The sequence below is a fragment of the Manis pentadactyla genome, chromosome 9 (genome assembly GCF_030020395.1).
Source record: "Manis pentadactyla isolate mManPen7 chromosome 9, mManPen7.hap1, whole genome shotgun sequence".
NCBI classification, from domain to species: Eukaryota; Metazoa; Chordata; class Mammalia; order Pholidota; family Manidae; genus Manis; species Manis pentadactyla.
Window position 1 is genome coordinate 87,117,387 of NC_080027.1, and position 14,711 is coordinate 87,132,097.

Consider the following 14,711-nt stretch of genomic DNA (forward strand, 5'->3'; position numbering starts at 1 on the left):
AATATATATGCGCCAAACACAAGAGCACCAGCCTATGTGAAGCAAATACTAACAGAACTAAAGGAGGAAATTGAATGCAATGCATTCATTTTAGGAGACTTCAACACGCCACACACCCCAAAGGACAGATCCACCGGACAGAAAATACGTAAGGACACAGAGGCACTGAACAACACACTAGAACAGATGGACCTAATAGACATCTATAGAACTCTACTTCCAAAAGCAACAGGATACACATTATTCTCAAGTGCACATGGAACACCCTCCAGAATAGACCACATACTAGGTCACAAAAAGAGCCTCAGTAAATTCCAAAAGATTGAAATTCTACCAACCAACTTTTAAGACCAGAAAGGTATAAAACTAGAAATAAATTGTACAAAGAAAACAAAAAGGCTCACAAACACATGGAGGCTTAACAACATGCTCCTAAATAATCAATGGATCAACAAACAAATTAAAATAGAGATCAAGGAATATATGGAAACAAATGACAACAACAACACAAAGCCCCAACTTCGGTGGGATGCAGCGAAAGCAGTCTTAAGAGGAAAGTATATAGCAATCCAGGCACACGTAAAGAAGGAAGAACAATCCCAAATCAATAGTCTAACATCACAATTATCGAAACTGGAAAAAGAAGAACAAATGAGGCCTAAAGTCAGAAGAAGGAGGGACATAATTAAGATCAGAGAAGAAATAAACAAAATTGAGAAGACAAAAACAATAGAAAAAAATCAAGGAAACCAAGAGCCGGTTCTTTGAGAAAATAAACAAAATAGATAAGCCTCTAGCAAAACTTATTAAGAGAAAAAGAGAATCAACACACATCAACAGAATCAGAAACGAGAATGGAAAAATCACAACAGACTCCACAGAAATACAAAGAATTATTAAAGACTACTATGAAAACCTATATGCTAACAAGCTGGAAAACCTAGAAGAAATGGACAACTTCCTAGAAAAATACAACCTCCGAAGATTGACCAAGGAAGCAACACAAAAGTTAAACAAACCAATTACGAGCAAAGAAATTGATGCGGTAACCAAAAAACTACCCAAGAACAAACAACCCGGGGCCAGACGGATTTACCTTGGAATTTTGACAGACATACAGAGAAGACATAATACCCATTCTCCTTAAAGTTTTCCAAAAAATAGAAGAGGAGGGAATACTCCCAAACTCATTCTATGAAGCCAACATCACCCTAATACCAAAACCAGGCAAAGACCCCACGAAAAAAGAAAATTACAGACCAATATCCCTGATGAATGTAGATGCAAAAATACTCAATAAAATATTAGCAAACCGAATTCAAAAATATATCAAAAGGATCATACATCATGACCAAGTGGGATTCATCCCAGGGATGGAAGGATGGTACAACATTCAAAAATCCATCAACATCATCCACCACATCAACAAAAAGGAGGACAAAAACCACATAATCATCTCATAGAAGATGAACAAGCATTTGACAAAATTCAATATCCATTCATGATAAAAACTCTCAGCAAAATGGGCATAGAGGGAAAGTACCTCAACATAATAAAGGCCATATATGATAAACCCACAGTCAACATCATACTGAACAGCGAGAAGCTGAAAGCCTTCCCTCTGAGATCAGGAACAAGACAGGGATGCCCACTCTCCCCACTGTTATTCAACATAGTACTGGAGGTCCTAGCCATGGCAATTAGACAAAACAAAGAAATACAAGGAATCCAGATTGGTGAAGAGGAAGTTAAACTGTCACTATTTGCAGATGACATGATATTGTACATGAAAAACCCTAAAGACTCCACCCCAAAACTACTAGAACTGATATCGGAATACAGCAAAGTTGCAGGATACAAAATTAACACACAGAAATCTGTGGCTTTCCTTTACACTAACAATGAACCAATAGAAAGAGAAATCAGGAAAACAATTCCATTCACAATTGCATGAAAACAAATAAAATACCTAGGAATAAACCTAACCATGGTGGTGAAAGATCTGTACTCTGAAAACTTACAAGACACTCATGAGAGAAATTAAAGAAGATACCAATAAATGGAAATACATTCGTGCTCATGGATAGGAAGAATTAATATTGTCAAAATGGCGATCCTGCCTGAAGCAATCTACAGATTCAATGCAATTCCTATCAAAATACCAACAGTATTCTTCAACGAACTAGAGAAAATTGTTCTAAAATTCATATGGAACCACAAAAGACCCTGAATAGCCAAAGCAATCCTAAGAAGGAAGAATAAAGGGGGGGGGGATTATGCTCCCCTACTTCAAGCTCTACTACAAACCACAGTAATCAAGACAATTTGGTTTTGACACAAGAACAGACCAATTGACCACTGGAACAGACTAGAGAGCCCAGATATAAACCCAACCATATATGGTCAGTTAATATATGATAAAGGAGCCATGGACATACAATGGGGAAATGAGAGCCTCTTCAACAGCTGGTGTTGGCAAAACTGGACAGCTACATGCAAGAGAATGAAACTGGATTATTGTTTAATCCCATACACAAAAGTAAACTCAGAATGGATCAAAGATCTGAATGTAAGTCATGAAACCATAAAACTCTTAGAAGACAACATAGGCAAACATCTCCTAAATATAAGCATGAGCATCTTCTTCCTGAACACATCTCCTCGAGCAAGGGAAACAAAAGAAAAAATGAACCCATGGGACTACATCAAACTAAAAAGTTTCTGTATGGTAAAAGACACAATCAACAGAACAAAAAGGCATCCTACAGTATGGGAGAATATATTTGTAAATGACATATCTGACAAGAGGTTAACATCCAAAATATACAAAGAACTTACACACCTCACACCCAAAAAGCAAATAACCCGATTAACAAATGGGCAGAGGATATGAAGAGACAGTTCTCCAAAGAAGAAATTCACATGGATGACAGACACATGAAAAGATGCTCCACATCACTAATCATCAGGGAAATGCAAATTAAAACCACAATGAGGTATCACCTCACACAAGTAAGGATGGCCGGCATCGAAAAGACTAAGAACAACAAATGTTGGCAAGGATGTGGAGGAAGGGGAACCCTTCTAAACTGCTGGTGGGAATGTAAGCTAGTTCAACCATTGTGGAAAGCAATATGGAGGTTCCTCAAAAAACTATAAATAGAAATACCATTCAACTCGGGAATCCCACTCCTTGGAATTTACCCAAAGAATACAACTTCTCAGATTCAAAAAGACATATGGACCCCTATGTTTATCGCAGCACTTTTTACAATAGCCAAGATATGGAAGCAACCTAAGTGTCCATCAGTAGATGAATGGATAAAGAAGATGTGGTACATATACACAATGGAATACTATTCAGCCATAAGAAAGAAACAAATCCTACCATTTGCAACAACATGGTTGGAGCTGGAGGATATTATGCTCAGTGAAATAAGCCAGGTGGAGAAAGACAAGTGCCAAATGATTTCCCTCATTTGTGGAGTATAACAACAAAGCAAAACTGAAGGAACAAAATAGCAGCAGACTCACAGACTCCAAGAAGGGACTAGTGGTTACCAAAGGGGAGGGGTGTGGGAGGGCAGGTGGGGAGGGAGGGAGAAGGGGATTGAGGGGTATTATGTTTAGTACACATGGTGTGGGGGATCACGGGGAGAACAGTGCAACACAGAGAAAGCAAATAATGAATCTGTGGCATCTTACTATACTGATGGATAGTGACTGCATTGGGGTATGGGTGTGGACTTGATAATATGGGTAAATGTAGTAACCACATTGTTTTTTCATGTGAAACCTTCCTAAGAGTGTATATCAATAATACCTAAATTAAAAATTTTTTTTAAAAACACTGCAAATAAATACAAAAAAGAAAAAAGAAAACAGCAAAGCTGATTGGGGGATGAGGTGTTCTAGATAGCCAACTTATCACAGGCTTCCAGATATCAGAGGTTTATCTCTAAAACATCAATTGTTTTATGTAACTCTTTTCCACATAAGTCGAAGAAAACGCATAAGCCTTCCCGTCTTCTTAAACAAAGTATATTAATAATCATTTCAACTTTCCAAGATAATCCACTGGAGCAATCAATGCAGCAATATGTTCAAGATCTACTGCCACAGAGGTATGAGGAACTCTTGCACCAGACGAAATGGTTGCACTACAGCTTTTTGGAATTTAATGTTTTATATTCTGTGCCTTTGTTTCCTCAATTCTTATGATCAAGCTAACACTTTTAGCTAACTTATAGATGCGCTTCCTAATTTTAGCTTTTTAAAAAAGTAGTAATTGATATATAATTCTAATTTTAGCTCTTGATTGAAAGAACCAAGTAAGCTGAAATTGAGCATAAAGAGGGAGCAGGATCTACTTGAGGAAGGTAAATAAAATTTGTTATACCTACTTAAGCTGCCAAAGATTTTTTTGGTTTATATCCTGGTAGTTGACTTTCAGAAAAATAAAAGGCTACTTTAAGTCTTACGATTGAAAAATGAGAAAAGGACATCCACATTAAACAAATGAATTTCATTTCAAGAAATACTTGAGACTACTCAACTTTTTTCTCATCTTTTAGAAAGGATCTAAAAGTCACTTTAATTAACAGACTTCTAAGAAATACCACCAAACTATCGAAGAAGTAGTTACCTTTTTATAGAATAACAATCACGTTTGAAGAGACACAAGGTGACCATGGCTTATCTGACATCTATGCCAAAAATGTATGACCATTCCACCTGAGCCAGAATTTATGCTCTGAATGTGTCTCTAAACAAAGATCATATGCCAGAAACAAACAACTACTGTTACCAAGTAATGGAAAACAACATTTTTCTGTGGCACTTAAAAAGTGTTATCAGAGTTAGATTGCAGTAAAAAGCAAATTATAAAGAGGAAATTTGTTTGGGACATGTTTCCCCTGAAAGTTGGAGAAACTATATGAATTCATGTTTTGAATATAAATACAGATGGAAACATACAGAAACAATTATATGTATGTGCATATACATGGGTTAGTATACATATATTTATTACCTGGCTCTGTCCTCCAATGATATCCCAGCAATAATCACATCATGCACTCAGATCTTGGTTTCTATATACCACTGTTGAATAAAAGGATCCAGCACTCCTTGGAAAAATGGCTGATTCTAGGGTTGGGGTAGGGAAAATATAAGATAAACCTGGGGCATTTTATAGTAACAGAAAGTAAGGAAATGCTCAAAAAGAAAAAAAGATGGGGACAATCAAACGGACACAGGAACCAACCTGAAAGAGATCCCAATGGTCAAAGCAGAAACAATTCTGAACAAAAAAATAAATAACACAGAATCTGATTATAACACAAAGTACAGTAAAGATGTACATATCAATATAAATAAATGGGCAAATGAAGAAATAAATGAGGGAGAAGAGGCCAATCAGCCTTACAAAATTCCAAATGACATGTAGATACTCTTCCTTCCAGGAAATGGAACTTAAGCCCTCCACCCACTTTGAGAGTGGGCTAGGCTTAATAACCCACTTCCAAAGAATAGATACAGAAAAGGAAAAATAGTAACTTTACTTCTGGCAAACAGTTCTTTAACCAAGTAATCAAGGTTAACATCACCAGTGATGCCATGTGGATGCACATGGCACAAAATGAAGGAATTCTGTTGCATTCTTTCCAAAAACATACAATCCTTGTCTAATAATGAGAAAACATCAGACAAACTCAGAGGGACATTCTATAAAATAACTGACAGGTATGTTCAAAATTGTGAAGCTCATGAAGACAAGAAAAGACTGTGAAACTGTCAAAGATAGAAAAGACTAAGAGAGATTACAACAGTGGGTTGTCAGTGGGTAAATGTAGTGAGTTGGCTCTGAATTGGACTGGATCTGAAATCCTGGATGGAACCTGAAACAGAAAGGCAAGAGGAAGAGAAAAACTGTAGAAATAAAAAAAAAAAAAAATCTGGAGTTTAGCTAACAGTAATGCATCAATGTTGGTTTCTCAGTTTTGACAAACGTACCATATAAGATGTATACCTTTTACCCAGGAAAAACTGGAATTCTATACCTTCTTTTTAACTTTTCTGTAAAAATAAAATTACTACAAAATAAAAAGTTTCCTCTTAAAATACCTCTATCATTTCTGTTTTAAAATGTCAACGTCATGAAAAGTCAAATATTTTTTTAAGGTGGAAGAACTACACATCTACTAAAATCCCCAAAATTAAAAAAAAAACTAATAAAAATAAATGTCAAGGACGTGGGGCAAAAGCAACAGTCACTCAATGCAGGTGAAAATGCAAAATAGTACAGCCATTTTGAGAGACACTTTGGCCATTTCTTACAAAGGCAAACACTGTCTTTCCATATGACCCAGCAATCCTAGTTTGATTTCAATTGAAATGAAAATTTATATCCACACAAAAGCCTGTGAACAAATGTTTATAGCAGCTTTACAGCAGTTCTTAACTGTAAAAACCTAGAAGTGACCAAGATATCCTTCAATAGGTGAATGGATAAACAAACTGTGGTATACCCAAACAATGGAATATTATTCAGCAATAAAAAGAAATGAGTTATCAAGACACAGAAAGATGTGGAAAAACCTTATATTGTTAAGTGAACGAAACCAATATGAAAAGGGCACATAGGGCATGATTCCAATTATGTAACATTCTGGAGGAGACAAAACTATGAAGACCGCAGAGATTAATGGGTGAAGGGGGATGAAGGAGATAGGAAAGGATGAATAGGTGAAGTACAGGAGATTTTTTAGGGCAATTAAATTACTCTCAGATGATACTGTAATGGTGGATAAATGATATGCATTTGTCAAAACCTATAGAGCTTTATCACACAATGTATGCTGACTTTAAAAAGTAATTTAGGTTGGGAGATCCCATAAAAAAATGCAGATTGTGACGAGAGAATTTAATTGCATTACAGATGTGTTGAAACCACCTCACTGAAGGGGGCGGGGGAAAAGGTGCTGACTTAGGCAACTTTGGATATGAATTAAGTCTCTCTAAGACCAAAGGCAAAAGGAACTGCACATAAGCACTGTCCTTTAGTTGATAAAGTTGTTTCCCATGACAGTATGAGTTAAAAATTCTATTACTGCTATCTATGTATACTGGAATTGAACAATTAAGTAAATGGATGGTGGAAGCCAGGTTTCCATGGTTGAAGTAGAAATCCACAGATTAGCAATGGGAGAAGACTATAATGATCTATGTGGTAATGGATTATAGGTGCAGATAGCAATAAGAACTCTTGTTTAACTTAATATTAAGTTACAGATGGCTACATATGAAAATACTTACAGACATGTCTATATAAAGGAGTTAGCATATACGTATATATTTCTTTGTTCTGTTAGCTGAGAGGACCTAAAAGAAACACCCCAGTAGCAATGAGAGCACTTACATCATTTGGTTTTGTATACCATTCTCCAATAAAATGAACCACAGCTCCTTGGAAAAATGGCTGATTTTAGCACTGTGACAATATACAAGATAAGCCTGGAGCATCCTGTAGTGCCAGAAAGGAAGTACTAACAAAATAGAGCATGCACATGCGCGCGTGCGCACACACACACACACAGATATGGGTATGTTAAAGGGGCACAGGGGTCAAATGAAAGAGCTCCCAACTGAACAAACCTGGAATAATTTGAGCAACAAAATAAAGTAGTACTAGAATGTAACTCAAAGTATAAAATAAATATCCTTTAATCCACACTAATATAAATAAATAATTGACTAAATAAATCAGGAAAAAATTTTCCCATGCAGAAGAATTTCAAATAAATTATGCAGATATTCCACCTAAAAGACTGGGAGCATAACTCCTCACTCCTTAAATGTGGGCTGCACATAGTTATTTTCTTCCAAAGAAGACAGTTGGAGAGGGGGAAAAGTAACTTCACAGTGGAGAAACCTAACAAACACTTCAACCAAGTGATAAAAGTCAACACAGTCATAAATCATGTTGATAATAATGTATGCTTGAAATAATATGATGAAAATGGCATTTTATCCTGTGATCTTCCAATAAAAACCCATAATCCCAGTCTAATCACAAGAAAACCATCATATAGAGGGATATCTTACAATATACTTTGCCAGCACCCCTAAAAATTTCTATAGATTTGAAAGTTTTTAAAATTGAAAAAAAAGTGGGGGGAGCCATGTGTCTTCCCTCCCAGTTGACACAAACACAAAGCTATCATTTTCTAGTTTTCTTAGTTGAAGACTTTCCAAATTAGTCTGCTGAGATCTTGCTTACATCCAAAGACACAATAACACAACCAGCTTTAGTTATGTACTGTATGACTTTATTACACAGAGAAGACTATGACAGTTTTGGCCAATTTTGTTCAACAGATTTTTTTTTCCACCTTTTTTTGTTCCTAGCATTGTTAGAGGCATTGAGGTAATCTCACAGGAAAACAAGTAACAAACAACTGTGCTCTGCTTTCATTTCTGTGAGGAAACCAGACAATATACAAGCAAATAAATTACCTATCAGATGGCAATAAATGTTATGAAATAAATGAAAAAGGAAAATGAAGTAAAAGTGACCAAGTGGGCTAATTGGAAGCTTCTAAAATGCCACTTTAAGGAGATGCAATTTGAGTTGAGACCTGAGTGGAGCAGGTATACAAAGACAGGCTTGAGGTAGGGGTAAGAGCAGAATGCCAAATTCCAGGCAGAGAACAGCAAATGCAAAGACCCAAAAAAATAAGCTTAATGTGTTTGAGATATGTCAAGTAGACAGGGCAACTGCCCTGAGAGAAATGAGATAGTGTATTTCAGAGGTAAGAATACAAGAACTGTCTAAAATCTCAAACCTGACCAGCGATGACCAGGAATCCATTGATGATTAGATCAAGATCTCACTTTTATGCTCCCTAGCTTAATCCCGCACAATGTCATAGCTATCCAGTAAAAAATGTATTTTGAACTGCCCCATTTTGCCTCTAAAAAATACCATGCCTATCATTCTTATTTCAGCATACTTCTGATAGAGGTATAAAAAAAGAAAGGGGAAATTCCAGCAATTGCTCCTAAATTCTCCCTAAAAGATCCCATTACTTTATATAGTACAACCATAGGTTAAAAACAAAGGCCCTGGAATTAGCACACATAATGTGGGGAGGAGGCATGGGGAAGGCAGTATAACACAGAGAAGACAAGTAGTTATTCTATGTCATCTTACCATGCTGATGGACAGTGACTGTAATGGGGTATGTGGTGAGGACTTGATAATGGGGGGAATCAAGTAACCACAATGTTGCTCATGTAAGTGTATATTAATGATACCAAAAACAAACAAACAAACAAAAACAAAGGCCCTAGAGACAGACTATCAGTTGTATGATCTTGAGCAAGTTGCATAACCTCTTTAAGACTCAGTTTCCTCATTAGTAAAAAGTTGTGAGGATTAAAAAATATAAAATATTCAGTGATTATTCAATAAATGTTGGCTATGGTTACTAAAAGTATTTGAGTGTGTGTTTTGTTCAAAGACCAGAGTTGGCTCAGAGGGTTTATAGAAACTACAGTTTGCTACAGCGAATTGTTTGAGAGATAAAAATTGTCAAACTCCCTTAGGTCAGGGGCTTTGTCTTTTTCTGGTTCACTAGTGTATTCCCAGAATCTAGAACAATGTTTAACACACAATAGGCATCAATCTCAATATGTGTTGAATGAATAAATGAAACTTCATTAAGTCAAAGGAGCCTAAGAAAGGCTGACTTTACTCCAATATAAAGAAGTTTTCATTCCCATCAAGATTTTTAATATCCCAAGGCATTGTTTAAAATGTTTATTATTTTTAATTGCTTCTCCCAAACCTAGAACATTCTAGTGTTCACATTAAGGTACTCAAATTTATTACAATTAAATCTTTGCTGCTAAAATTGAGTTTCCAGTTGTAGAAGCCGATACCACTGTTCATAACTCAGTTGATTATCAAAACTTTTAAAGTAACAGAGTATAAGGTATATTAATTGTTATGGAAAACCTTGCTTTCCATTGCCTGAGCGAATAGACTTTAAAAACTTGTGTAAAATTTTTTTCTAACAAGTTTATCATCTAAGTTTAATTTACGCCGGCAAAATGACTCCCTGTATCATTAACTTTTATAAAAACGACATTACAGGTTGTTCAGTCACTTAAGTCCAAATCTTTTAGACTTCTTAAAAGTTTCAAGATTACTGGCTAAATGGCTCTTTAGGTCAAAGAAGGACTTTTCAGGGTGATGAAATGGAGAAAGGAGGAGTTCACCTCTCTAAAAATGGGTTTTCAATTACTATAATTATGCATAAAATAAGACAAGCAGCATTTCTGGGCCAGGATTTTATGCCTTGGTTCCCATGAGAATTAAATTAGAACCAAGCATAAATTTGGGGCAAGTTCTGCAAAACCATTTCACTCTCTATTGATGCTGAATGAAAAACTCATTGTTAAGACTCATCAGCACGAATATATTTTTTAACACATAGTAGCCACCTTGGCAACATCACTTTCATTTTCCATTCAAGAAACAAAACGGGATGTATTTAAATCCTGCCTGACAATAACCACGAAAGCAGGGGAGCTATCTCAATAGCCAGAGAGCGGTAAGAGCTAAAAAGTAAGAATCTAGTTCACCGAGCCCCCACCATAAAGTGGCAAGGTCTGTTAGCTATTGTACTGGTTCCCCGGACCTTCAGAGCTGGAAGGATATCTGGACCCTACTGACACCTCCTGAGAGAGAAAGTCGGGGTTAAGGGCGGAGTGTGGCGCTCGCAGCAAGCCGGCAGGGACACAGGTGCGCGGGCATGCCCCAGCACCTCTGTCCTTGTCGCACTGAGGCGACCAGGCCATTCCCAACCACGACAGCCCTCACAGGCTTCTAGTCATTCATTCAACTGACAATTACCCGAGAGGTACTGGAGCAGGGCCTACTCGCAGGGCCCCCGCCCCAGTCCCGGAACACCCTGAGGCCCCAGGCGCGGCCCCGCGCGGCCCGCGGCCCCGGGACGCTCCCTCCCGCACCCGATGCGGCGCGCTCCAACGACCCGGCTCCCAGCCCCGGCCTCCGCCGCACACGAGGGCCCACGTCCCCCGCCCTCCCAGCCGCGGGTCCCCGGCCTCCGCCCCGCTTCGCCGCCTCAGACTCGCTGGATTCCTGGGGCGAGAGAGGCGCGCATCTGCGGAAGCCCCCCGCTCGCGGCCCAGGGACCATCCGCTCGCGACGCCCGGAACCGAGGGCCTGGGACGTGAGTCGAGCCCACTGCCCACTCACCTCCGCCGGGTCAGAACTGAGGGGCCTGCTCTAAGGCGTTTGAAACCGCTTGGGCCACCGCACACCCCGCAGTGTCCTCGTTGTTTATTGGTCCTCGGCGGACCGCCCATAGCCCTTTTATTGGTCCATTTGAAAAGCCTGTGGGCACGCGCCGCCTGCAGCCTTAAAGGGGCCGCGTGCAGCCGTGTTTCTCAGGGGACCCGGTGTTGCCAGCTTAGGTTGGAAAAGGGTCGCTGGAGCGAAAGCTGCCTACTGCCGCGGAAAGAAGGGCGAAAGATGTGAGGAGAGCTGTGCATCCCCAGTAATCAGCATGTTTGCTTTAATTAATTACACATATTTAAGCTGCCGTCAACACCAGGCAATTTTTTTAGAAAGTCTTTTCACTCACTAAATATTGATTGTGCAACTAAGTGCATGAATGAAACAAGAGAGGTAGCTAGGCTACAGTGGAAGGACCAGTGAATGGAGCCAGGATGCTGGATTCTCGTCTTGGACCTGCTCTGAGTAAACCACTTTTCTTAGTCAATCATCTGGAGCTTAGTTTGCTCATAACGATGTTTCCCTTACAAAACTTAATGTAAAGATTTCCTATAACTGAATATCTAGGAAAGAGGTAACAGAAACACATTCTGCAAATGTTAAATATTCCTGTTATTTATAAAAATGGGAGGCTTGGTTTATATGATCTCTAAAATTCTTGTTTAGCTCTACATTCGATGTTTCTATGCATAAGCAGGTCCTTATTTCAAGGAAGTTGCGATTTATAGCGGTCAGAGGAATAGGACATATATAGTCACTAACATTTAAAGCAGTATGTGAACTATATAAAAGAAAAGTTGTATATGCTTGATGAAGGAAGAAACTTGATGAGGAAGAATCTGTGAAGGGGATGGAATTTTAATCTGGGATTTAAAGGATATGTAATTACCGACAGGCCAAAAAATGAAGAGGAGATGGGTAAAAGTAATAAACAATTATTTTTTTAATCCATCAAACTGTCAAAGATGAAAATGTTTTACAACCTTTGGTTAGCCAAAAGTTTGAGAAACAGTCAAATTCACTGTTGGTAATAGTATAATTGGTGCAATCTTGTAGGACAGTGATTTAGCAGTTATTAAAATATAAAATGTACATAATCTCTGGCCCAGTAGTGCCACTGTTAGGCATTTGTCCTTCAGATCATTACAAATTTGCAAATGAAAATCTGTAAAGATACTCACTGCAGCACTGCTTTAAAAAAAAAAGCCTGGAAATTACATGTCCACCCATAGGGAACTTTTTAGGAAAGTTATGGTATATCCATTTAAAGAACACTACGCAAACATTAAAAAGAATGTGGTTAATCTATATATGCTAATGTAGAAAAATGTACACATTTAATTGAAAAAAGGCAACTTACAGAAAAGCATATATGGAATGATTTTATTATATGGTTATAAATGTATATGTATTTGTGTGCATGCCTCGAAATGGTTAGTGAAAAGAATATAGTAATTTATCCTCCATTTGCCCCATGGTCCCAAGCACATAAGCCGGTGAGAATTATGCCTGGGCTTGCCTGGGGCTTGCCCCACCTTATCTCTAAACATCCCGACCCTCCCCCAAGGCAATAGGCTGAGCAGATCCTCCACAATAAAAGGCACAATGCTCTGTCCCGCTGCCCTCTCTCTCTCTGTCTCTCTGTCACTCTCTCTGTCTCTCTGTCCCACTGCCCTCTCTTTCTTTGTCTCTGTCTCCCTGTCCCCCTGCTCTCCCCGCTCTCTCTCCCTCTCTTTCTCTCTCTCCCCACCCCCCTCTGGGGCAGCCACTCTCTCTTTCAGATAACAAAGTCTCTTGCATGGGCCCGTGTCTCCTGAGTCGTTCTGGGTAAGGAGGGTTGTGGCAAGATACCCTTTCATTGGTGCCATGACTCGGATGAGACTCTCCCATTGACTTTGCTCTTCCTCTGGGAACCTGAGCTGCGTTGGGAACCCTCACTGCCCAATCCTCCTCCACGGGCTCACCATCCACTTCCCCAGTCGCTCAGCTTCTCGCCCAACACTGGCCTTTGATTTGGTGAGTCTCTCCTTCATGGTCCACTTAAACGTCCCTTTTGAACCTGGGAAGTAACTATTGAGTGTCTGGCACCCCCAAGGGCTCCTCTGGGACAGGGGCACCCCCAACCACGACATTCAGAGTCACAGTTGGTCCCCATAGTCGACCCTTCTCTGCCTCCCCATGGTGAGAATCCTCATCCACTGAGGCCCAGTCTCCCTTTATCTATGTATCTACTCTACTGGTAAACTCCTGGTACCAGGTACCGAGCCCCGCCAGTGTTTTCACCTCGATCCCGCAGTTAGAGGTGGTGATGACTCCCTAACTGTGCCTGGTCTTCTCCATGACCTTCTTGATCACTCAAGGATGCCTCAGAGGCTTCTGAACGGTCTTGTTCTCACTATGGGATCTGGCCCCTCCATTCTCACATATTCACTGTTAGGGTGCTTACTCAATAATCTAAAGCCCCTCCACCTCATTCCAGACCTCAAACCTGTTCACTACTGTAATGAGATCTGGCCACAATATCCCTTGGACAATCAGTCTAAATGGTCCCCAAATGGCTTTTTAGATCCTAAAGTTCTCTGCAACTTATACAACTTCTGTGAGCGTACGGGCAAATGGAAAGAGATCCCATATATCCAGGCTTTCTCCTACCTCTGAACCAAGCTCTTTCTCTATCTCCCCTGCAACCCTAAACACCTACTACTTGCCTTAAAGTCCACACCCCTAAGCTTTTTTCACATTCCCAAATATCCTCAACTGTCTATAAAACTAGACAATGCACCACCACGGGCTCTCTTGTCCCCTCCTAGTTCATGCCAGGAGCTCTGTCTGTCCTCTCACTGTATCATTACATCTCAATCTGTATGTTTGTGTGTCTAAGTGTGTAAAAGAAAAATATTTTTATTAATAAAATTAAAATTAATATAAAATAAAAATAAATATAAAATAAAAATAAAATAAAAATAAAAAGTGTGTAAAAGAAAAATATTTTTATTAATAAAATTAATAAAATTTTTAATAAAATTATTAATAAAATTAATAAAATTAATAAAAATTGATTTAAAGACAAGCGCTTGTAAAAATTGGGCATTCTAAAATTTCCAGAAAATTCTAATAGAAGATATTAAGCATTAATGCTAATTTAAGTTGAACTGAATAGACATGTCCTTATGGTTATCAGCTGCCTAAGTTCACCTAAAGTCATTTAAGTTGATGGTATCTGCTAAATCTTTCAAAGAAAAATGCTTAAAGTGAAGTGTAGCTTTGTCTAACGTGAGTAACTATTTAAGCAAGTGCCTTTAAACTTTTAACAGCTTCCCAAAATCAAATTCAAAAAAGTGCTTTTTATCTCTAGTTCACTCTAATAGTTTCCCTGGAACATGTC

General features: G+C 38.7%; 1 protein-coding gene across 3 annotated transcripts in view; it reads right to left on the reverse strand.

Annotated features, from left to right (window-relative positions):
• Positions 1-11,381, reverse strand: part of CKAP5 (cytoskeleton associated protein 5) — a 139,101-nt gene extending 127,720 nt beyond the window's left edge. Inside the window, exon 1 of one of the 3 annotated variants that reach the window (XM_057507626.1) lies at positions 11,288-11,381. The gene's annotated coding sequence lies outside the window, so the exon portion shown is untranslated. Of the gene's footprint in view, positions 1-5,032; positions 5,052-11,287 lie in introns of those variants that run through there. The other 2 variants (XM_057507625.1, XM_057507627.1) reach the window with 2 other exon arrangements.
• Positions 11,382-14,711: the final 3,330 nt, after the last annotated feature.